This window comes from Archocentrus centrarchus, chromosome 19 (genome assembly GCF_007364275.1).
Source record: "Archocentrus centrarchus isolate MPI-CPG fArcCen1 chromosome 19, fArcCen1, whole genome shotgun sequence".
Lineage (NCBI taxonomy): Eukaryota > Metazoa > Chordata > Actinopteri > Cichliformes > Cichlidae > Archocentrus > Archocentrus centrarchus.
The window spans coordinates 14,489,703-14,515,935 of record NC_044364.1 but is presented as its reverse complement, the minus strand read 5'-3'; the positions used below and the strand labels follow the sequence as shown (position 1 = coordinate 14,515,935).

General features: G+C 42.0%; 1 protein-coding gene across 3 annotated transcripts in view; it reads left to right on the top strand.

Annotated features, from left to right (window-relative positions):
- Positions 1-3,323: 3,323 nt before the first annotated feature.
- LOC115798417 (zinc finger MIZ domain-containing protein 1-like) overlaps positions 3,324-26,233 on the top strand; it is a 106,936-nt gene continuing 84,026 nt past the window's right edge. For all 3 annotated transcript variants that reach the window (XM_030755268.1, XM_030755266.1, XM_030755269.1), the window contains exon 1: positions 3,324-3,453. The gene's annotated coding sequence lies outside the window, so the exon portion shown is untranslated. The remainder of the gene's footprint in view (positions 3,454-26,233) is intronic.

The window sequence follows — 26,233 nt, the reverse complement described above, 5'->3', positions numbered from 1 at the left end:
ACGTCAGCAATGTGTTTTGTACTCCATTTGAAAAATTCAGCCACATGTATAGCTTCCCGCAAAGGTTTATAGAAGAAAATATCAGTGAGGAAATTCAAAAATATTTGGGCCTTTAAAGCTTACTCAATTTTAACTTATAATATGGCAGGATCTTTGCATTCTCCTATCAGCCACTTAGCTATCTTTAAGGAAGCCATATAGCAGAATACCTCTAGCCTTTTTTTTTTTTTTTTGGACAAATCATCTCTCTAATAAAATAAAAGAATAAAAATTTCAATTGACACTCAAATGAGCAAAATCATATTAATTCCTTTGTCCCCAAAAACATTTGTTTGCATGCAAAACCCAGTGTGTGATCAGCTTTTGACTGATGACGGTGAAAACACTGGAAAAACACTGCGGTTCATATTAAAAATGTGAGACAGCCCGTCTGTTGTCATCACTGTTGACATTATTTACCAAGACGACAATATTTTCCCTAACATTAACCGGTTATTTCACTGGAATTGTGACAGTTTGCAAACACGTTCAGCACGAACATTGTGCGGCTCTGTGAATTCATGTATTCAAAATATTTTGAATCATTTAATTATAAATATATATATTTCACTGACAACATCGCACTTCTTTGAAAACATGTTCAAAATTCATCATGCAAAAACAAACAAATCTCAATGTTAGACAAAGATAAGGATTCTGAAACAAGAAAGAATTAGACAGTGATTCTCTATAGATTCATTACCACAAACCACCTCTGACATATTATTGATGTTTTTTCATGGTTGATATAAAAATATTGAGTCGTGCATATGTAAATTATACGTGATCGCCACCTCTGCTGTCCTCAGTGCCTCCCTGAGAGTTCAAGCTTTATGGTCCCTAATCTGCCACTGCTGACAAGAGAATGAAACCAGAGTCAACATGGTAGAATACAGAAAGTCCATTCAGAAAAAAGCCAGCAATCAAACCTGTGTGCATCTCACTGTGGTGTGACAGTGTTAACTGCTGGACCAGCACGCCCCTGCCAGTAAAGCATATCGAATAAATCTGATGTTACACAAGCCAGATGATGCTGCGCCGTTGAGCATCACTTTGCATACGATTTTTAAAGCATTTCACAGGCAGACTGTGCTTGACTAGATCCCCTTGAAGCAGTTGTGATAAGGAAAATTCCCCTCTAATTGGATCAGCGTGTCTGCCTTGCACTGGTGTTCATCACACCATCTCTCGGGAGGTGTTACAACATTGTGATCACAGGTCTGTGGAGTCGATTCCTTTTAAAACAACCCAGTGATTTACTAGAGTAAAGATTTAATATGTGATAGCCAAATATTAATCTGCAAAACTACTGAGAATTGTCAATGATTAAGTCATAAATCTGGGGTGAAATGAGGATCACACTCCAAATTTTGATGGAGCAAGGCTCTGCTGATTTTGGTGGCTCATATTTTTAATCATGCAATAAATTCACTGCATACTTGCAATTCTTTCATCTGAGTGTGACTCGCTTAACTGACAAATTGGTGAATTAGCTATTTCAAGCTCTCTAAAAGGTGGCAATTTAGGAATTCACTGGGGGCTCCAAACGGCACTCAAAGTTATCTGGAAATAATGATCTAAACTATTAGAAATGTTCCCACATGCTCAAATCATATTTTGGATATTCAAAAGTATAGGTGTAATGATTAGAAGCCAACAAGTGTAAGAGAATATAACAGCTGAGCACTAAAGTAGCTTAAAAATCATTAGCTGGCTGGGCTGGCTTTAATCAAACCACACTGCTGGTGATTTACTCTGCTTTTGTCTGCTCGCCAAACAGTTGTTACCCACAATCATTTAATAACGTTGCTTTTTTTTATGCTAAAGATTTTTGCTGTTTAGTGCGCCTTGCAACAATCACCTATTGAACACTAGAGGGCTTTATTGCAATTAACATCCCAGTAAAATTGATGGGGCTTTGGTATCCTGCGATCAAAACTTTGATCCTGTTTTCTGAAGTAACTGTTGTTGATCAGCTGTCTCAAATCTCCCCTTAAAGGGATGCATTCATCCCTGGCTAATTCACAGTTGGCTTACAAGCTTGGGACAGACTGAAATCAATGCTTCCTGTCACCTTTTAGCAGGACACATGGTGCCTATTGTTACCGCCCATCCCTCCCTCTAACTTAGACAGCTGGCGCAGACAGACAGTCCAGACAGATGAAATGTAGCCTGTTGTGTGATGACTTGTAATTATAATACGTGTGTGAGCTTAAGGAAACTCGTGTGTGGCCACGATCAGAGGTGAAGAGTCACTCGCAGTGAGCAGGGTGCTGTATTTCTAACTTTTGACACGGCTCCTTCCAAACAGGCCACAGTGAGCAGCAGCAGGTCGGTGCGCCTGTGTGTGTGTGTGTGTGTGTGTGTGTGTTGATTTGTTTGTGTGTGTGGTGGCCGGGAGTCTGGATGCTGCATGGCACAGTCATGGCTTCTTGACGTCAGCTCTCAGCCCAGCCTGCTGCTGCTGCTGATGCCGCTGCTGCTCTCAAACATGTCTTTGTTATTCAGAGCTTTCCATCAGAGAGCGGCGACCTGCAAAACACGGAAGGTGGCGTCAGCACCGGGAAGGATCGCGGCGTGACAGCGCGCGTGTGCGTAAATGTGCTCGTCAGAGACCGTGCACGTGCTTGCTGCTGTTTATTAGATTATTAAATTACCATGAGATGTATTATTGATGTTTATATGCTTAGTTTACATTAATGCAGATGATAAACTGCCAGGTTATGATACATAGGCTCTATATTGGAATTACAGGTATTATTGTCATTGCTTAGTTATATTTTTTCACTGCCATTGTTTTTATTATTATTATTATTATTATTATTATTGGCATTGGTAGTCTAGAGGTAGTTGCTATAGTATTTTTAGTATTTCCCTGTTTAATCCCAATTTATTAGAGGCCATTATAACTAGTATTTCCTTAGAAATTGTCATAAATAGCATTATATATTAATTAAATCAATATCGAGATACAAAATAAAAGACCCAGCACATTTTAATAGCCCAATTATTTCTTGAAAATCTACATTCCATTTTAAGATCCCCAAATCCGGATCATAACTACACAATGCGGTAGACCCGGTTGGAACCACTCTCAGAGCGGGGTCGCTCCAGCAGATCCAGATACCATATGGCCGCTGTGCTGAGCGACAGTCCGGCTCCGCTCCCGGCTCTCTCCTGATGGCTTCTCCGCGTATAATCCGCGACACATTTTGTCAGCAGCCACCGAGCATGGGTCCCTTTGGTAATAGAATAGCCAATGTAATTTGACACTTCAACTTACTGCGCTCTCTCCGACTCTATTCAGTTACTCACCCGCTGACGCTGAGCCCATTCTCAGTGGCCGTGAAGGGGAAAGATATTTAAAAAACAAGAGCCGAAAATTACCGAGGACTTTCTGCGCTTAATAGCCCGGTGAGTAGCTGCAAACTTAACGTTGCTTGTTCCCGGTGTCGCGCTGCGAGCCTCTTGTCTCGGAAAGGTTTTGTTTCCACTTTGGCTCAGATTGTTTCCCAACAATAGAGTGACCACTTGAACTGGCACTGAGCGGCACGTCGGAGCCTGTAATGATAAACCGCAGCTTTTTATTTACTATCACGCCGCTTCGTGGCGTCGGGACTGAACCGGCGGGCTGTTAATAAGCAGGTTGTGCATTTCGTTAGTAACAGATGCCGCGTTGATCTCCAACGCGCTGGGGCTTGGAGGCTACACTGTAGCAGGCTGTACGGATTTCGCTCGCAGAATGAACCGTGTCTGGGTGCGCGTGTGTGCGTAAGGTCTTGATGTGGGGTTTGCCTTTACCTTTAGCTTCTTGATGTGCACAAAGCACATGGTCTGTGTAGTGTGCGTTTCACGCTGCTGTGGGACTGAGGTGTTACACGCAAGCTGTAGAATAACTGGACATGGCAATAACGGTCACTGCACTGCTCGGATTTTGTCAATGAATGTCACATCAAAGAATTATTTCTGAACTTCGGTAACAACGGCAGATGTAAACTATTAAATGAAAAACAAGCATTTTTGTCACAGCCTGCAGCTATCTTGCTGCTGTAGGTCATTACTGCTTCATAGATGTTTAACAAGTTGATTCCCAAAATTCCTGCTGTCTGAATATATGGAACCAGTTGGGGTTGAGTGGGCCTCTCATAGAGAACTAGGTTGCCTTTCACTTGCTGTACATCTGTCCAGGAAGCAAAAAGCATGGCCAAGTGGAAAAAAAAGTAAGCTTGACTCTGCTCCCTGTTCTACTTCCTTACCATTGTCAGTGAGAGAGAGAGAGAGAGAGAGAGAGAGAGTTTCTGTCATGTATGATTTTAATTTCTGTTACAAAATGCAAGTTTGGGAGAGTCAAGCAATCCAACAAACATCCGTGCACATGTTTATCATCTTGTTTTATTGAGATGCCCAGGAAAGGTCTTCTTGTTTTTGCGTTATGTTGATTTAGCTGATATTAAAAAAACACAACACAAAAGTTCATTCTGCTTGTATCTGCTTTTAGCTGCTGAAGCAACCAAGTTTGTCCTCCAAGCTTGTCCTGCAAGGCAGAGTGTTTTGCACCAAGCCACTTAGGGGGTCATGAAAAACTTCTGCTGCAGCTATTGAGCAGCCTCGCTCGCTTGTTTACACTTTTGCCGTGTAATTCACGGGGTCTTGTTGAGCTTCTCCACTTTACTCTTTCTGAACTTTGAGATCACGGCTAAATGAAAGATTGGGGATGATGTCATAGTAGGAGGCTGACATCCTCACGCACCCGGTCTTGTGATTGCTTTTTGCCCTGCATGTGGTGCATGCATCAGCTCCATGCATCACAAGCACTTCATGGCACATAAATGGTGATTGAGAAAAAAAAAAACAAACCCCCCCCCCCGCTGTATTGAAAATTAAAACTTTTAGTAGTTGGAAAGATTTTGGCGTTTGTCAGACATAGGAGGAGGTTCTCAGTCCTGTCCCCTCCTTCCCCATCACCCCATCTCTCTGGGGCCCCAGGTTGGGGTCCTGAATAACCACAGACCCCACCAGGCTGACCTTCTTCTATTCAAGTTGAGGATGTTGAAACACCAGCCGTCAAACAAAAGACACATTGAAACAGAGATCTGCAACCCAGCACGTGTGTCTGGCTGCTGAAGTAGACCATTTATTAACTCTCAGTTTCCTGCTGACCAGTGGAAACCATCAGCATACAGCAAAATAAAACTGTGAGAAGGACAAGCTCCTTTGGACACAGATTAGAGAGCAAAATCTCAACATAAACAGAGAAAATAAAACTTTATTTTAAAATCAAATCTTACATAAAGTATCTTCTACACGCTACAGCAAATCTTTTCCTTTTTGTCGGGACTGCAGGCAGGCTGAGGTTTGCGTGTGGCACATGTGGGCTGACAATGGCAACATGTCAGCGCAGGGTGGAGGTTTTTGCGCCTGCTGTCCCACCCACCGGACGGGATGAGAGCAAAGGCGGAAGCTGGAAATGACTGTGCCACATGGGAAATTATTCAACTTTCAGATCAGAAAGGACATACAAGAGGTCTCATTACCTCCGGCAGCACCGCTGGTCAGCCTGTGAGGAGGCCGAGAGCTGGTGCGTCTCAACTAGCTGCACTCACCTTACTTCAATCTTGTGAATCAGATCCTTCTTTTGTCTGAAAGAATCCAAAGTTGAGCACGACACAATATTACACCCAAAAAGTTTACGGATATGTTTTTCTTTCCCCCACAAAACAATATGACCATTTTGATATGTATTACAGCAGTAAAGCAAAACCCAGTCCCAAAGGTTTGCAGCCTAAGCCTCTTTTTACCAACAATATGTACTTAAATAGCTGGTAAATAGGGCTGTTAGATTGTGTATAATGTCATAATGTTATTGATTCGGCTTGGGAATTCCACTTGCGGCAAGCTGCTCCTGTGTACTGCGAGCTCTCTGAAGCACTCTTAACAGGAAAAAGGTGAGCGAGTAAGCAACCAACTGCTCTTCCTCCGCGGTCAGAGCCTGTGGGAGGTTTGTGTAGGTTTCGCTCAAGGTCTTTTTTGTGTTGTCTTTGCTCAAGAGAATAAACTCTTGGGATGAATCACCCTGCTGGTATGGCTATTTTCAAAGGGTAAGGAGAGCGCAGGGGTAGAAAGTATGTCACTGGGTAGATATAGCAGTTTAATCATGAGGTTTACCTTTGTGTCATACAGCTCTTAATAATCCTGTTATGTTAGTTGTGAGTAATTACAACCTTGTACAGGGCTGCTGTGACATTGAGATTGTAACTCATGCTGGAAGGTAACTAAGTGCATTACTCGGGCAATTTCGGATCCTTTGCAGATATACATTTCACGTGAAAAAATGATTAAAGAGCAACACATTTTACAAATTAAACCCTTTTCAATCTTTTTGGCTTATTATGACTAAGTGAAAGAACCAAGAAGTCCTGCACCCTATTAATCAGTTTAATCAGGTAAAATTTGTGCTGTAAATATTTTTTTTTTTGCAACCAGTTTTTAAGACTTCCTGGAGTAAAAGAGGTCGTGAGTGTGTCCGCCTTAAAATGAAAACCCTTTGTCACAGGTTCCCTGTTTTTCAGCAGAGAGTGATTTTCATTTAAATACAGTTCAGCTTTTTGTATGTAGTATGTTCACACCAACAGCCATTTATAGACACTTTTTGTTATCAGGTACAGACCCAACAATATTAGAGCGAGAACCTCATCGATCTGCTGTGAGCAATCACTTGGTGAGAGTGGGAAGGAAGAACTCCCTTTTAGCGGGCGGATTCAGTCAAAATAAACAAAGATAACTGTGTAAGAAATTGATTCATCTGGAATCTCACAAAAAGGGTCCTGACTCTCAGGTTGGGAATAAATAATCACAGGGCATTAAAGATGATGCTTTAAAATGACCTCCACCTGAGCCAGCTACACCACTGGAAGCTGCTTATGTCAGTAATTTTACTTTTCACACCTTATGTTGCAGCTAGTTTTACCCGTAGTATTTTTACACTCTGCTTCTGTTTCAGAAAGGGATCTGAATGAAGCTCACTGAATAACAAAATAACTATTTGGTCTGCATCATACCACCGACCGTATTCTTCTACCATGTGTTATCCTGCATTCCTCATGTGTGTGTGATGATTTGTGACGCTCCACCTCTGTGACATGGAGCTGCAGTAACATGTGTACCGTGCAGATATCCACTGAGGGGCTTTATGGTGGATAGAATGCTCTGACTGTACCTGTCAGCTTGACTGTTGACTGTTAATATGAAGCTTCTATTTTCAAAACACAGCTCAGGGAAAGGGAATCTTAGTGTGTGTGTGTGTGTGTGTGTGTGTGTGTGTGTGTGTGTCTGTGTGTGTGTGTGTGCTCGCGTGCGCTTGCTTTTGTGCAGGAGGGAGATACAGAGCAGAACGAGGGATGGGAGAGGTGCTGGGAGTGACGCCAGACCACACATCATTTAATCATGTTAGCGTGTGCAACCACTTTGTGCATATTTTCGGTTGCATTGGTGATAGGAGTTGTTATTGTACAAACTGTACTCACACTGAGTTAGAGAGGGAGAAATGGCTTGACAGGAGGGAAGATGGAGATGACAGTTTGATGCAGGAGAGGCAAAAATAAATAGCTCTTTGGATTTTTTTTTTTTTTTTTTTTGAGATTTGCAAAATTTCAGTGTTGTGGCAGAAAGTGATAACACAGCACGGGGTCTGATTTGGTGTTGCTGCTGCAACTATTAACATTGCTTGAGAAATATGAGGTCGCCACATTTGAGACCGCTTAAATGCTGAGCCAGTGCAAGGATGACCATTGTGCATATTAGCATTGGATTTCAGCGTGCTCTTTTGGGCTTAATCCCACTGTTGACTCGCCTGCTAAGTACTGAGTGTGTTATTTTTGCTCTTTTTAAGGGAGCTTCTCCACATAATCTCACCTAATCTAATCTATCCCCTTTTATAATAGACTCGGAATGATGTGACTTTATAGAAAAAGCTTTAGTGTAGATCCATACCAAACAGGCCAGTGTGCTGCTTGCTTCCCCAACCCCTCTGGCAAAGCTCTTGTGAAAATGCATGTGACCTCTGTGGCCCTTGTTAGTCTGAACAATAGGCTTGCCTCCTCTTACAGCTGCAGCCATGCTGGAGGGGAAGTTTGCCAGAACAGAAAACACACATCTTCTGATTAATAGGTTTAAAGACAGTGAGTTTAGCTTGATAGAAGGCATGGCATCATTAAAAATATAAATTATGTTGAAGTTTTGTTAAGTTGTTTGTGCTTGTAGGTAGATATGGAAGGTAAATGTGGAATTGAAATGCATTTTGTTTTCATTCTCCAGCTGCTGAAAAGGTTACTTTATTAATTGATTTGGAAAAAAAAAATCAAATCAAATAAAAAAAAAATATATATGCACAATCTGGGACTGTTAACCCACATTGGATGTAATTGGAGCTTTCTGGGTTCCCCAGCAGTCGCAGGCTCATGCATGTTGAATGGGACATGCTGTAGATGCTGATGGTGACATCGTGCATCACTGCAGTGTTAAGTGTAAATGAGAGGCGCTGTATTGTGGATAACATCTGGTTTCTACAAAGTCTCAGCTTCTATAAATTAAAAAAAAAAGGGTCCAACACAGGAACCCGTCACATCTTGCAGCATGTTGCACAGCAGGCATATTCCCCCTCTTAAATTTGAGCGCAGCCCGAGAAACTAGCTCTCAAAATCTGAAAATGTCTCAAGAGGTGTAATCTCACTATCAAGAAATGGGCACTGGGAAGACTCCCGAGGGGACTCTGCTGAAGCATCACAGTGTCTAGTGTGTGCTCCAGAGGATTTTTTTTTTTTTTTTAGGAGAGAGAGAGAGATCTACATCTCTGATGAGTAATGAAGGTGATTCTGAGCAAGTGGTGGAATTACATTCAACAGAGCCCACAGGGGTCCATATCTTATTGTTCTCTGACAGGGAAAATTAACTGGGATTTACTAATACACAGAGAACGTCCTTCCCCCATTCTCTCCCGTTCTCAAAGAAAAGGTCTGAGGGTAATCTCTTTCCCAAGCACCCCCCCCCCCCCCCCCCCCCCGTCCTCCTCCCTTTCCAAACACAAATGTCAGATCCTTTCAAGTTTGCTATCGAGATGTAAAACACAAGTAGATAAAATCCCTGACATATTGCCCCATCTCTCATTCATCTGTTGCCGTGTGTTGACACAAAAGACGCGTTCTGCTTAAGTGTTGTTTTGCATTTCACCTGTTCTCCTTTGCATAGTCACAGTGGCAAAGCGTGCAGATGACCCAAAGTAGCAAGGGCTTCATGGCTTTTCATTCTCATGGGGTCTTTAAGCATTTGTGACAGTTTAATGCCCTATAAATTGTCATCATCAGGACTGCTTGTGTGTGTGACTTGATTAAACCTGATTAATGCTGGCATGAGACAACAACCCAGCAACACCCTGTCTTAAATCTGAAATCTGCATTAATATATTTTGATCGGTGGGTTAAAATGCATGCTTTTCCGCTTACTTTAAAGCGGTGAGACGAGAATAGATGCAGAAATGTTTGCGAGACTTGTCCCTGCTGCACAGGTTACGAGCACTGGCGTACTCACTGTGTTGGTTATCTTTGTAAAATTAGCATGTATGAAAATCCTGCTCCTGCTTCAAAATATACAAGATACTGGATACATGCCAGCTCTGGGACATTAGCACAAAACTCTCATTTCAGATTAACAGGCAGAACTTGACTTCTATCACTGAAGATTTTGGCAGCATTATCGCAGATCAGCCACAGGAGATCACAAATTTATGAGCACGACAAGGAAACAAAAGTACACGTCCACTCAAAGCCATCAGTCAGCTGTCATGATTCCCAAACACACATCAAACGCAGCCCAGTAACATATTTTGAACACAGACTAGCAGAGCAGAACCGTCAACAGCCTTTATAAAATCTAAGCCATGAGCAGATCACTGGAGTTAACAGCCAGATGTGCACCGAGCAGCCAGGCTTTCTTTCTTTTTTTTTTTTTTTTGTATTTTTCCACATTTTTGCAGTTTTAGGCAAGAAAATTAATCAGTTCTAAAAATGTTTATCTTCTCTTTGCTCTCATTTAAGTCATTTTTCCCCTGTTTGTAAACACATCTCACCAAAGACTCAAAAGCCAGTTTATTCATTCATTTATCAATTTATTTGTCTTCATAATTTAATTTTTGAGTCTTTAAATTTGGCACAAATAGTAAAAATGGCTTTCACAAGCCACCAAGGTTCAAGGTGACATCTTCAGATTGCTTGTTTTGTGCGACCGTCAGTCCAAAACCAAAACGCATTCAGTTTTCAATTATAGAAAACAGAAAAAGTCATCGCACTAGAGAAGTTCTTTACAGCTGCTGATCAACTGTTTAATTGAATAATCCTTTAAGCATCTGTTTACCGGAGCTGCAATTCTCTCACTGCGTTTTTAATCCATAATGATTTTTGTCTCTTTTGTGGCCCGTTCACCCCCCCCCCCCCCCCCCCCCCCCCCCCCCCCCACCACCACCACCACCACACACACACACACACACACACACACCCGCACGCTCAAACAAAGTCTTTGCTGATGATAAAGTGTGGACAGCCGTGACACCACACCCACAGCCGGTGTGTCAGCTTACACTGTACACTCATGCTAACACGGTGTATGTGTGCGGTCGGTTACCCAGGTGCAAGGCATGCATCACAGACCAGAGCTGATACACTGACGTGACAGCTGTGGGCAGTGAAAGAGGATCATGAGAGCGGTCTCGGCGCTGGACAGGGTGGACTGCTTTAACCCTTAACATCCGAGTGATATTTTTAGGTTCAGAAATGATGCACCTTCTGCTCTGAGTTTGCCTTATTTCTACACAGTTTTCAGTTGATTGGGATTAAAGCGCTGTAACTTCCCATCTCACAATCGTCAAATTTCAAACCGTTCTTCGGTGTTAACATCAGGCAGACAAATGCTGTCCGTACTGTAAACAGACACTGGGAAAAGCTAAAGCGGTCTGGCATTTCCATGGTGCCGATTTGCTCCAAAGTAAGCAAATATTTACCAAAACACCAGGGTCAGGTGTAGCCCACAGCTACTTTGGCATTTCCATGATGATACATGTGGTTTCCATCACCCAGAGTATGATGTCGCACATATGCATCACAAATGGATAAAAGGAAAGACATTTCTTTGCCAGTTTACATTACTGTTACTTTAATCTGCAGCACCAAGGCACAGAACATTTTATCAATATGGTTCTGCAATTCTGACAATCTCACATTTTATGTGCAGATGTTTGATTTGTGTGGAATACAAATAGGGGAAAATCCAAGATTTGGGTTTGAGTGCAATATTTTGACTCGTGGGACCTGTGATGCTGGTAAAATGTCCATTAAATTATTCTGAATATAATGATACATATCATGCCCAGAAAACATATACATATAGCCTTAGAATAAACTGAGTGAAATCTGAGCCAGGTTAACAAAATCCATTAATGTGTGTCTGTGTCACATTCCAACAGCTTATGCGCATTTATGTATGACATGTAGGTGCTCATAAATAAGGCCCTGCTGCCCCAGTGGTGACTTTAAATAACTGTTTTGTAATCATGTCCTCCCCGTTTCCTTATGTTCCTTAATCCTTTGGCTTTCAGGAATGAGCAGCGACCACAGACAATAGATTATTTCGCACTAATAGTAATCACGGATATCATAACAGCCACCACTGCTGCTGATGAATGCTAATTAATTGGGCAGTGTTCCTGGATGTAAACATGCGGTGCGACACATATGCAGACACACTTCACACTCCTATTTATAGGTGCAGATTGCATAAGCTCTTTTGCAGCAACAGGGTGTTCTCACTTTGTCAGTATCAAACAGAGAAAAGCTGTAACTGACCAGATTATTTTTTTATGCACACACACACACACACACACACACACACACACACACACACACACACACACACACACGTATATTGCACTTCTTCTTGGCAAACGGTGTGTGGCCCAATGGGTCCCACGGCTTACAAAAATGTTGACAGTGGACGCTATTTTTGACCATCTGCTCTAAAACGAGGGCATGTTTGAGTCACAGACGCTGTGGTGCGAGGCTATGCCCGTGATGCGCCTGGCATGTGGAGGGAGGGAGCGAGAGAGAGAGAGATAGAGAGATGGCCCACCCGAGGGCCCAGCATCCTTCGTGTCACTGTGGAAATGCACAGTGTGCGGCTGGTTTCGCTAATGTGTATGACATTAGCATGGAGGGTGATGGAGGGGAAGGGGGGGGGGGGGGGGGTGTCAAGGGGAGCCAGGGAGTGGTTGATCCTTCACATCTTGGATAAAGAACAAGAGAGAAGATATCCTTGTGCTTGACTCATAGTGTAAACATCGCCAGTGAGATGAAATAGTGCGAGGTCAGAAATGTCTCAACAAAAGTGTCTGTGTCTCATTCCAGCTCTGTGTCATCTCTCCGTCTTGTGTGTGTCTGCGTTATCTGTGCGGCAGGAATGCGAAACCAAATCTGGGCTGTCCTCAGGATGGGTGGGTGGGGGTCACAGCGGGTTTCTTTCAGAGAATTACCCATTTACGACTCCTTTCTTTGGAAACAAGACTGGCTGCTACACTACTTTGTAAACTGCTATTTATGACTTTTTTAAAAAAAAATCTGCATCCCAGTTGTTTTCGCATCCCTTTAAAATTGCTTTTATTTCTTTAGCATTTGTGCAGATCTCATGCGCCGCATCAGTTTTGTGCCGGCTAAATGACTTTAAAACAGTTCCACAAAAACTAAACCAGCGCACAAAAATATTGTTTTAAACATCAGCATTGGTATAACACCAGAAGAAGCGTATATCCAATGATCACGCAGCTCTGAATAAACACACTGATTCCTACTCATTAGTAGGTGCCTGTGTAAGAGTCGCCACTTTTACTTTTACTCAGAGGTTTTGCTCGAGGTCAAACACCACAATATGGCTTTGCTGCAGCACAGAGTTCACAAGCACTGATAAATTCTCAGTACTTTGTGGCTTTGCTGTTCTTGATTTTATTTTTCTAACACCAGCTGATGTCAAGGAGCAAATTGAAAAAGCAAATTACTGCGGGCTGCGTATCCTGCATTGCCTTTGTGTGCACTTCCTTCGGAGGAGGGAGGTGGAGAAGATCATGTGAGCTGTAATTATATTTATGTTGGGTCCCATTCAATCTGTCACAGTAAATTTTGCCCGACTTGTCATATTGTAAATCATTACAGTGGATTAAATGCTGGTTATGAACTCAAAAGGCTGGGGAAGGACTTTTTTTTTTTTTTTTTTTTTTTGTCCTTGTGATCGCTGTATTTGTTTGTTTGTGACAAGCTAGTTGTAGCCTGATATTGGCTGTACAGTCTTTTCTAGATGTGTTCAATAAATTTTAATTGGGTGCAGAATGGGTAATGTCACCGATGTTTGCTTTGAAGAAAATCCCTTTCAAAAGGGCAGGCAGCCTTCCAAAAGTGGAAGAATACCTTTGAAAGGCTTCACGTTTCACAAGCTATCCTCCAGTTTTTGTTTTCTCAATTGTCAGGGATCAAAGACGGCGATGGGCACCTATGGAAGGTTTGACTCTTTCTCTGGGAAGGGGCTTCTTTCAAAATAGTGCAAGAGAAAGGAAAAAAAATCCTTTTGATTCATCTCAATCATCTGCTCAGTGCCAAAGCAGGAGAGACTGATTAAAGAGTAATTGGTTTTGCATGTTTCACATACACTCGGTGTCCAGACTATGATAGTGATGGACTGCACACTTTGCCTGTGGCAAGACTTAGCTGACACGATGATATTCATAAATATCCTCGTGATTAGCTTGGCTCCTTGCTCATTAGTAAGTGGTACGAATTGTTACTCCCAAATCACTAAAAAGATTAGTTCAGAATGAATACACTTTTCATGCTGCTTGCACTTCAGCTGCTCTCAGACAACAATAGTATTGTTAGGTTTCATTTTACTCTTCCCTCATGAATTTTCAGCAGTTAAATCAACTTACAGCAGCGAGTTGTCATACATGCGTTCTGCCACTCCTGAGCACAAAGACTGGATGCAAGCCTCACATGTCGGAGCAGTTGCTTCATTTGTCTAGAAAATCACTTGTTTGGAGAAGCCCTGAATGGTGCATCCCTCGATTTGTATGCGAATAACATCTACCCAAATAAAGCCTCAGAAATTTCCCTAATGTTCTCTGCAGCAAAATCACATTTCAGCTTTATTTATGCTGCTGTCTATACCTGAAGACATAATTTCATACCTAATTTTTTTATACTCTCTTAATTTGCTAAATATTATGGATTTTAGCTTGCCAGGACTTCTAAGAGGGGAAACTATGAATTATTTGTGTCATTACTTTTGCTGCCGATAGTTTGAGATGTTTTGCATCATAAACAGCCAAGACAAAAAGTGAAAAATTAATGAGCAATATTTTTCAAAGATACAATTTATGATGCATGCGATGTGACGTCTGCTGATGACCGAAAAAAAAAAGAAATCCATTCTCTTTGGAATGACTGTCAGCCATCAATTTTCATAATGTCATTCAGCTACCGCATATTTATTTTCATTAATCTCCACAGTTTGTATTGTCATGTTAATTTACTCGACAAGTTTCACGACAGTGTGAAATTTTAAGAACAATGAGGATGAAAGCCAAGAAGGCAAGGCTCATATCAGCCGAGGAGGATATTGGAGAGGAGTAGTCTACACTTTGCTGAACTCCCAAAGCTTCTTTTTTAATATTTAGCTCCTGTCAGTTAAAATCAAAAAGTTTCTCACTTTCTCTAAAGCTCACAGAGAGAGAGAGAGAGAGGGGGAGAGGGGGGGGGGGGGGGGGGGGGGGGGGCTGCTTCATGGGTGAAAGCCCTCACACATGAATATTTAATGGTTGCATTTTAACCAGAGTCATAAAATCCAAGAGGATGTGGCTGGAAAGAGAGCAGTGAGGAGTGTGCAAAGTAGGCTACATTGTTTCTTTATAGTCTGAGTTGGATGCCTGAAAGTCATGTAACTCTTTTCTGGCTGCAATAGTGAATCAAATATGTGGATTGTGTCGGGCTAATTTAAAGCCCGGGCCACATTTAGCAACGTGTTGCAGCCTGTTTTTTGCAAGGTAAGCAGCTTGTTCTACAGCAGGATGAAGAAATCTTGGACCTGAAGGGGCTAAATTGAAAATGTTTCATTTTGACACTTCCTCAATGCACTCAGGAAAATGAATTTGATACACTTAATCCATTTGGCCAGTTGACCAGATTCTGAGGCAACATCTATTCAATACATATCAGTTTTAGCTTAATGGAGTTTGAGCCAAAAGAAAAAAAAAAAATGATGAGGGTATCTGTGTGTATTTAATATGCAACCTCTCCTTCTTCCTCTACTTCTAGTCTTGTCATGCATTTTTAAAATTCTGTTCAGCCCTCCGCCGAGCCAGACTTGCAGCCGACAGACACTGAGCTGATTGTTAAGTTTGATAAAGCTCTGCGTTTGTGTGTGGCTGGGGTTATTTTTGTGTATGTAAGCTTTACTTCACAGAGGTAATCATTTGTCATCCAATATTGAATCAAGTTAAATGGACTCATAAATTGCAATCACTTAACTCAGCCCAACTATTATGTTTAATATTGCTTTGTGGGGGAAAAAAAGGTCAGCCGACAGTGGATCAGGTTCCAGCAACACAGATAATTCAGCTGCCTTTTATGAGTCTTTTAAAGCTCCGGAAAAAATCAGCACCCAGGAAAACTGACTGTACTGTACTTAACAGCGGGAGCACAGGATACGCAGCAGCTCCTGTTTATGTTTTCTCTCCTTGAATATCCTTAATGCGGTGTTTAAAGTGTGTGGCTGGCAGGTTGCAGATAAAACACAGTGGATGCCCTAAAGGGAAACACAATAAAAGGCTTTCCCCTCTGAAAGGTCCAAAGTGCAGTTGTCCACTCTGCACAGCAACAATGGAGTGCTTGTGCAAACGGAGCCATCAGTGGCACTGGCAAGCTTGGCAAACCAGCTTATCAGGCGGCAGGGTGCACTAAGCAGTGGGGTAGGAGGGGGGTAAGAGGTGGTTAGAGTATGTGTTTGTGTGTATATGTGTGTGTGTCTATGTGCTACTTTGTTTTATCCAGTGGCACTGACCTCTTAGTTAATGCATGACCCCTCTGTTTTTCATGCATATGTTTGTATGCATACATGTTTATGTATTAGTCAAGCACCATGTATGCAGAGCCTGCTATCCAATACTGATAACAGGATACTGCACCACAAATCTTACCAAATAATACAGCGAGAATAAATAACCAACTGGTTATAGCAATCATGCCACATCATCAGCGTAGCTAATGATGGAGCCTTTCCCAGAGCCAAAGGTGATGAGGTCAGATAACTTTTTGTTTGCTTGCACCACTGTCCAGAACACAAGCAGCATCTCTTCACATTAGAGAAGCTGAAAAGGTATCATATTTGGCATGTTTGCATGAGAAATGGCTGTGGCTCAGGAGTCAGAGGAGGTCCTCTACCAGTTGGGAGGTGCGTGGTTTGATGCCTGCCTCCTCCAGCCTGCATGTTAATGTATCCTTGGGCAAGATACTAAACCCCAAGTTGTCCCCAGTGCATCTATTGGAGTGTGTGAATGTTAGGTTACAAGTGCTTAGGCACAGGGGAAAAAAAGCACTTGAATAAGGCTTTGTAGTAAGCAAGTGCTTTGAGTGCTCAAATTGAGTAGAAAAGCACTATTATAAGTGCCAGTCCATTTACCATTTATTACAAATTATTGTGTAACTGGATTTGGCTGGAAAGGCTTCACTCTTCTTTGCGGAAGCCAAAGAATCCAGGCGAGAAATCTGCTGAGAACTAATCTGGCATAAATGTTCACATGATGTTAAATCTTAGATCAGCAATATTAGAGTTTACCACACATGCAAGAAGCTGAGCTGGTACCTCGGCAGAGTAACTGGGAAAGAATCTGAGGTTAAATGATGAGGTGATGAAATACTCCATTGATCAGACGCAGTTTTGTTCATTGATATTTCAAGATTTTAATATTGTTGTCCAAACAAAGTAAACAATTTGAAAAACTCAGCTTAAGGCCGCGTGAGAAGTGTTGCTACAGAGCTGCATAATTGATTGGGTGCGTTGGTCACACAGCTGTGAATGAACCAGTGATTGTGATGCTCGAATCAAGCATCTGATGCCAATCGGCGAATACAAGCACGGATTTACTGTCCAATCTGTAGGCTTAAAATGTGGCTCTGAAAAGTTTGAAGTTGCTATTGTCTATGCTTTTAACTTTTCAAAGCCACCATCACCACCACTCCCAAGTTTGGAGAGACTATCCATTGCACAAATTTTTAGCCAACTATTTACTTAACCCTGGAATATTACTGAGCAGATGTTAAATGGCTCGCACAGGTCAGGTTTACCAGATAGTCCTGGTGAGTGTCAATATTTACATTACTTTACCGATTGCAGAAATATATTCACTACCGTGTCCCCTTTTTTTGGTATAAAAACTGCATGTGTGGAACCAAATGAATTCTCACTCATCTCTCGCACAGGTACAATTTCAAGAAGCGCAGTTTGTTGGTGGCAGATTTTTTTTTTTTTTTTTTCTTTCTTTCTCGGAGCTGTTTGAGTTGTTGGAGGAATGCATGGTGCGCTTAGATAGTTTACTCACTTGCAAGATAGTCTGTAGTGCTTTCACTGCATTTCCTTTGGGACACAACACTTGGGGGAAAAAAAAAAAAGGGAAGTCTCAAGGTGCCTGTGTTCGGCTTTAGATGTGACTCTGGGTTGGTAAATATTTAGAGAGCAAACATTTTGATACCAGCAGGGATTATAGTTGGGGAAAACATGCTTTTCTAAGAATGGAAATGTCAGCATATTGGAAGGTATAATGCTGCAATTTTTTGTTTTAATGCCAGTCCCCAAAAAGCAGCAGTTTAGCAACTCAAATCCCACTGAGGAAACCAGATTGTTTTTCTAAGTCCAGCTTATAGTAGCTCGCCCACTGAAACTCATTCTCTTTGTTCAAAAGCATCCAATTCATCAGCGGGGATTGTTGCCACCTACAAACAACCAACATATTTGTTCTGCTGCTTCACCTTGTTGGCTTTGCAGAGAGAAGGTGCCAAAGGTGGATGTTAAACATGTCAAGTGCTATCTGCCTCATTTACTTGGTCACTGAATATTCATGGGCCTTTATACTGGTGTCAGCCTTCAGCCAGCCGTGCAGACAACCAGCAGCCGTCTCTGCAGTCATCAGACAAGCTTCATCTTTCGACACGCAGCTCCTTCCATCTCCGTGTCTTCCCAGAGATCCTCGTCGAACATCACGTATTTTTTTTTCTTCTTTGTTTGAAAATAAGGTGGTGATTTTTGCCTGAAGCTGACAACCATTTCCTGTTCCAATTTGTGTGGCGTGCAAGCAGAGCTGTGCCTCTTTTTCGCTTTGAGGTAGTTGGGGACGAGTCAGAGTAGGCACCCCGCGAAGATGACGAGGAAGGAGGAGGGAGGGAGGAGAGCGAGTATAACCCTGTGTACTGCAGTCATGCCCATTTACTCTCCCTGACACCTCCAGGGACGCGCTCTGACCTCTGCGGGGATCTCGCCCCCTCTTTACTCGCACTCATGCATTTCCTCTCTGCTCTGGGGAAATCGCACCAAATTCCTTGTGCATTACAAGAGCTTTTGAGAGGCCCTGGTTGACGCTTGGCCTTGTCTAGACTGCCGTGACTGTTGTTGTGCAGCACTACAAAGCTGCGGTGCAGGGTCAGACTCTTAGCATGGCAGCAGAGATTGCAAAGGTTGTCTCATTAAATATATGCTTCCTGGTAAACATGAAAAGCTCATGCTCTTTGTTGTTTCTTAAGATGAAAGGCCCCCTCTACAGGCTGTAGCTCAATATTGTAAACATGATCTGCGTACTAATTTGCATGGTGTTCCAATGAGCTTTGAGCAGTGGTGGAGTGTAACTGAGTGTGTTTGTTAGCTAAATGGGTACTTTACAGTAAGTTATAGAGGACTATAACTTGTTATAAGGGTTATAATTCTTGTTGGGGACTTATTTTAAAGTAATAGCATTTAAGTTAGATCTGATTTTGACAGGGTAAACTTAACCAATTATAGTGTATCAGCTGTTTAATGATATATATATATATGTGTGTGTGTCTGTATAATGAGCTTAAAAAATATTAAAAGTAATAATTATTAGGTATGACTTGAGTTTAAAGAATAATATTTCCTGCAGAAATACTCAAGGAAAGAATAAATGCTCTTAGATTTTACTCAAGTGCAGTATGTGAGTAGATGTACTCACTTATGTGAAAGAGAGGAGCCTGCACGCTTTACGTTCTGAGCATTTGGCTGCAGCAGAGGGAATCTCATCTCCTGTCATCTCCCTGTTGATTAGTATTGATTGGTGCGGCTGAATTGGCCTCTTGAGTGGAAGTTGCATCAAATAATCCCTCATTCGTGTTTCCCAAATCCATTGTAAGGGCTGGCGAACAATTTCATCAGAGGTTTTCTGAGCATGCGGTGGTGAGCTGAAACATTTCCTGTGGGCAACAGAAAAAGACATTTTCTTTTTTTTTTTTTTTTTAGCCTCTACTGTTTTACCTCTTAATGAAAGTATGGGAAAGCTGACCTACTGAATAACTGTGACAAACAAAGCCGAGGGGGAGCTGAATGTTACCCTGCCCCATTTCACTGTGGTGTGTGTGTGTGTGTGTGTTTTTTTTAATCACTTGCACCTGTGGTTTGTATAGACATGAATCTTTTCCCCCAGACAAAACGAAGAATTCTCTGCAGCTTGGAAGGATCCCCCTGCTGTGCATGGATGACACGGTCCGCTGTGCTGCTGCCACTGCCGCCGCTGCCGGTTGGCTTTCGATGGGGGCAGGTTGAGTGCAATAATGAAATGGAAAAGTTCCAGAGCGGTGAACGCTTGTACGCAAAAGGTAATTGGAGATTGCCACTGAAGAACTCCACACGATATGCTTTCGATTCAACTTCACAGAAGGGCAGACCGCAAAGTTTGATTATGTTTGCTGTTAACCAAACGCCTGCAGTACAGAGAAATGGGATCTTGTTCAGACAGAGCGTGAGGTGGGAAAGTGAGAAGGAAACAGCCTTGGCTGAATACACACATTTTGTTTTTGTTTCTTTTGTTTTTTTTCGTTTTTTTAATCTCTTCAAGAAGTAGCTTTGACATGATTTTTTTTTTTTTTGATTGCATCTCAATTTTTCAGTTTTGACCAAAACCATATGGCTGTGCAGATATGAGTCACCACAGATAGATTCTTAATGTAATAAACTAAGCTTAAGAGCCCATTTGTTTGCAAGTGTTGGAAGGTTCATGGCCTCGTTTAATTAAAGTAAAACCTGAGATTGGGGGTCCTTCAGCCACTTTAAGTCTGATTTGACACTGGAGAATCAGAGTGTGCTCAATGGAAAGCAGATGAATGATTGATAAGAGAAGCAAAGCCGCTTCAAATGCTGCTCTGAGGACATTAATAATGAAGGGCACTTTGAGTGCCTTCACAGGCATATGGGAGACAAGAGATTTCATTACTTCCTACATTTAGAACGACTGTTTTTTTTGTATATTTTTGTATTTGCTTCATAATTTTATTATTTTTTTGCATCTGTATGCTTAAAAAAGCTTAGAGTTCAGGTCCAACCTCATAAAATTACTCATATGTATCATATGTTTTTCTTAACTGTTGTTTTTGTATAAATGTAGAAAACAACTAAATGCAGGGGAAACAGGCTCAGAGGATTAAGCCTGTGTACATCTTGGGCCTTCTGTACACTGGGCAGATGTAAAATTGCAACAGATATGAGCGGACCTATAACTAGACTGTGCTGTTCCTGAAGTTAAAAAAGATAAATGACTTATTTCCTATGATTTCCACATGGCTTTGAGGTGTGACACATGCTTTTATACCTTTATCATAAACTTTCACTCTTCTGTTCTGCAATCATTTCATCCTATTGGAAAGTCTTTGGGTGCTTTAAATTTAAAGCATCCAAAGGCTGATACTTGCATCAAAGTCTTGGATGGAAATGTCTATTTTTTTCCCCCCGTTTTCTTGTGAAATGTTTCTATAAAGTTGGATAAAAATACGCACTGCGTTTGGATAGAAAGTGTTGACACTTTCCAGTGAAGATTTTTTATTTTTTTTTTTTAGCTCAAGCCCAATTTTTAAGCAGTGACTGGCTCATTTCAATAGACAAGGTTGTGCTCACAGTGGTGCTTAAAGTTTGACTGCTCACTTTTGACTTACGAGTGCCAGAGGTGCCAGAACACATAAAAGATGTTGGAAGCGGAAAAAGGAAGATGAGATGTTTTTTGGCAGTGATGTTACTCTGTGAAACTGCTTCTCCTGTCTGCACTGTAGATCCTGCTGCTCTGTGTGTCTTTGTCAGGCTTCATGTCATCCTGCCATTGTTCGGGCCAGAAATCAGCACATACTTCCATTGTTCTACACTCAAATCTGCAGCTATGCAGCCTATTCTGCCCCACATTTCTGCACCTCATATTTGTTAAATAGACTGCCACAGCTGAGTGATGATAACCGTTCTTGACAGCTTCTGCCACCTCTCTTTGTGGTTTATAGGTTATAGAGCATCCTTAAATTGTGCACTCTTATTTAATTTGGGCTTGAAGTGCCGCAGTGACAAAACCATTAGCCTGAGGTTTGCCCACGAGTGGAGGCACGAGAGCGTCCTCTCTCCCAGTCCAAACCTAAACCAGCTCTCGACAGTAAAGGAAGACACGCCTCAAAGTGGATCAAAGTAACACCCCACCACCACCACCACTCTCCCCCCCTGTCCAAACAGAGCAACTTGTTGACATGGTCCCAGTCACAAGCTTGGTCGTTTGTCAAGAAGTGGAGGATAGCTGTGGCTCGTGGGAAAGCATTCTGCCTGAAAAGACGCCCTGACATTTGTTTTCGAAGCCGCCAGTGTCTGGCTTCACGTTAAAGGGCACCCATGACTTTGGTGCGTTCAATGGTTTTTCTGTTCTGCAGGGGTGTTGATGCAGGCTTACTTCTTATGCTATTCTATGAGCTGCTTTCATGTGGTTTTACTTTGTAAGGTACCTAGCTTAACACTTTTACTTTGCCGCTCCATCCACCGGGCTGTGTGGCGGCACAGCACGGTTCCTTGAAGGGCTGCAGCAAGTAACCTTTATTTGAGAGGGAAAAAAAAATCATTTTTCTCTGTAAGGCTTTATGCCGCTAACATATCTTGGCCCCGGCAACATTTTCTTTTTACACCGTAGTCTAGGAGCTTTCGCACATAGGGAGAAATAAATGATTGTGTTTGCCTTAAATACTGCAGAGCTGTAGTCGATTCTCCACCGGAAGAAAAGTGCAATGTAATACAAGCTGTATTTGTTCAGTAGTGATGAATGAGAAGTTATTTAAGCTGCAGGGTTGAGAAGTGAAAGTGACTGGTTATCAATTTTCTACAAAGAAATATTATGAAACTTTTCCAGTTGAATGCTCAGACAGCAGCCTGTGATGAGCATTAATAAAGCTAACGGCTGTGTTGTTGTTGGAAGAGCACAGCAAAATGCTAACCAAAACAATTACCTAAAAGATGTTTTTTTTAATTTAATTTTATTTTTACACAGGCTTTTGCACGCTAATGTGTACGGCATACAAGAATACAGCATATGTGTAGCATATAAAGAACGTTCATTGGGCTTCCTTATATAATTATTTGAGGTCTTTAAATCATCAGCTAATTGAATACTTAATTTGTCCTTGATTAATGCTGAGTGTAAGAAAAACATATGGCTCTGGTGTATATAATAGACTGCCTGGTTCTGATGTTTTGCTACAATAATCTGCCAGACATTTCCTTTTGCTTTGAGACACGAAGAGATCACAGATGAGGATCACCTGTCTGCGGTGAGCCTCGAGAAGCAGAACCCATCTCCTCTCAAGGCGGGTTGTCACTGCAGCTATTAAGACTAATAGCGGGAGCCTGTGATAAGCACAGTTAGCTGAATTCATGACCCGAGTGGCCTGAGCAGCGCGATCATTTCCACTTGTGTGTTTTTCTGCTGATGCATTTAATTTTTATCCTGTCCAGTGCCGTGACATGAGGGGAAACTAGAGAGAGAGAGAGCAAAATAGAAATGGAGTGATGGGGCCTTGGGTGAAATATTGATTGATACAATCCAGGGTAAAGGCACTGCAACAAGGAAAGAGATATTATTTGGATCATATTACTCGACCAGTCCTCTGTGGTGCGTTGACTGTGTAAGTCTCTGGTATTTCCCTTTGAATCAAAGCCAATTCTTCAAAGCAAATGACATGAAAACTGCAAATTACATTTGTAGTATGCATGAAACATCCAAAAAGAGCCGTACAAGTGACCTTTTTAAAAGAATGCAAAAACAGAAACTAAATATGTTGCACATTTCTGTTAACATCACAAGACTCCCGACACACCCCAGGGTCCCACCTATGGAGACTTTTTTGTCTCTGTAATAACCATAATAGCCACAAGGGCTTTGGGGATTGATCAGTAATAAAAATGTAATTATAGGTTGTTATGAGCAGCTTGCACAGATAACCTATTAAGTTGTTTTCTGTGTGGGTTTTGGTTTTATTGAGCTGATCTTTCAAGGTAAGATGGTTCACTCTGTGCTCTAATCTTCCTTCTCTTTAAACATACCTCGTACTGAAAAAAAAAACAAAAAACAGCCACGTTTTCAACAAGCATCAGATGCTGCACCCCCCACAACCCCCACCCCCACCCTGCAGCCACATGGCATGCCTGGTATTAGCCGATTTCCTGGAGATCACTGAAGGATGCTGCTGGAGCACTTGTGCTCCTCTTTCTCCCTCTCATTCGCTCTGCGTAGAGTGGCCCGCTTAATGCATTGTAATGGTTGACCATTATTTACGCTGGGGATAAACAAAGAGAAGCGAGGAATTGATAGAGTAATCCACTCTCGCAGTCATTAGGCATTGAGATGGAGGAGCTGGTGGAAGCAGCCTCCTCCTTATGCCTCTCGAGTCGAGCAGCTAATGGAAATGGGACTCATTAAGACACCTTATACTCCGACGCACCCAAGATCATGAGGAATTGCTAATTGATTGTCGTTAGCGTTCTTGCAATGAGACGCTCTGCCTGTTTTCTCATTTGTTATGAACGGCTTTGTTTTCTTCCTCCCGTCTCCTTCACTTCATTATTGATGTTGCTTTTTTTCCCTTCTCTTTCCCTTAGCCTGTTTTGCCACGAGAGGCCTCTGCAACTGAGTCATCATAACACTGTTAGACCTGGTTAACTGCAACAATCACAGTCTTAACGAATCCCACATGTGCAGTTCTCTATCAAATTTGCAATGTTTCCAATAATTAGAAGGTAGCAATGCCTTAAAAAAAGTCAATATTCAAGCCCTTATAATGATTTGGCTATGCATGAAACATACATAAGGTAGTGCAAAAAGCCACATGTAGAAAATGTGCTTTGGCCAGCACGGTCATGGTTGAATAACATGAAGGCAGGTCTCCCTGTGATGCTTTGCTTATTGGCTCTGGAAATTCCTTCCCTTTTCCTCAGATTGTGTTCATCTTTGGCTTTAATCATTTTTTCTCCCCCAATAGTAATGTGCTCTCTTTTTCCTCCCTGGATTCCTCTGTGTATATGGCCGCTACACCCCCCCCCCCCCCTCACACATTGCTTTTTCTTTTTTCCTTATTATGAGATGGAGGAAGAAGAGATAAGGGAATGAGATGAAGAATGAGGCTAAAAATGGAAATACAGGTTCTTTCTTATGACATATAAGGGCTCATTACATCCACCTTTAATTGCCTACTGGCTAAAGGATCTGCCTCTTTTTCTCTCCCTTGCTTGTCTTCATCACATTATGAAATCTTTCACCTTTAGTAAACCCCTCACAGGCTGCAGAAACAGTAAGAACAGCCAGGTGACCAAAGAGGACTCTATGGCTGCAGGGCACGCAGTTTGCTTTGCAGATGAAGCAGGACAGAGTGGGGGGGAGGCGGAGGGGTGGTGGCGGGCGCCGGTAGTGGGGGGGGTGTCGTTTTTATGTCGCTGGTCAGACGGTGCAGCATTTCTTTGCTTTAGCGCTCTGCCAGCAGTCTACAACTCCAGCTCTATCTCCCTTGTGGGAGTTGCTACCACCTTCTCGCTCTGATACAGAAAGACTGGAAACAAAAGACGAAAAACACAAGCACCCTCTTGGGCTGCTCTCGCTTTTGAAACAAGATATAGTATAGAGAGAGGAGTAGGAGGGGAAAACAGTATTGAAGCCATCAATTCATGCAGAACTCATGAGCATCATCTCACTCTTTGAAAATAGAAAAACACAGTCAGTTAAGGTGACACTCTACTTTCATACATGGGTCTTTTCTTGATTTCAGCCACCACTTCTGATGCATTGAATGAAATAACTTATTCCAGCGTGAGTGAAGATCAAGTTTCATCAAACACATACCATTGTCTAATTTGCAGCCATGTGCCATTTTTGTGTGGCCGTAACTGAAAATGCAATCCACTTGTTCACAGTTTTTCTGTAAAGTGAAAGATCACTGCTGACACTATGGAAGCGTTTTGTTTTAGTGACTAAGATCTCAGCAGACATTTAATTGACTGAATCAAGGTTCTTAAGCGACAGACATTACAAACCCTTATAATAAACCTCTAAATTAACCTTTAAATTATTCTCATTTGGAAGATCGGCCTTTTTGTGTTCACTTCACTTGTTTAGGTGATCTGGCAATACAAACGATGCTAGAGGGCAAACACATTGGGAAGTTATGCGCAGCAGGAAGTAAATTACCTGAATTTGCATAAATAAGACACATAATTGGTAGTTGCTGTGATGCTGATCTGGTAGCACACAGTATGTATACAACTGCACCTTTTTGCACAAGAGTGTGTGTTGTGGATGTGGGTGCGTGCGCCACGTAATTGCAGCAGTGGTGGTTAACTAGGCACCAGCATTTGTGTTAATCAGCAGAGAGTGAAGATCGGGGAGCTCACTGAGCGGGCGTCTCATGCCCTGCAAATGTATCATGGTAAAAACCATTATCTCTAAACCTGTAATCATCTCTACAGCATTCATTCAGTGCAGCAATGCGCTTCATGTTGATGGCTTTACCGCCTAAAAAAAAATATGTGACTCTTTGTGCGCTCGCTCCATATG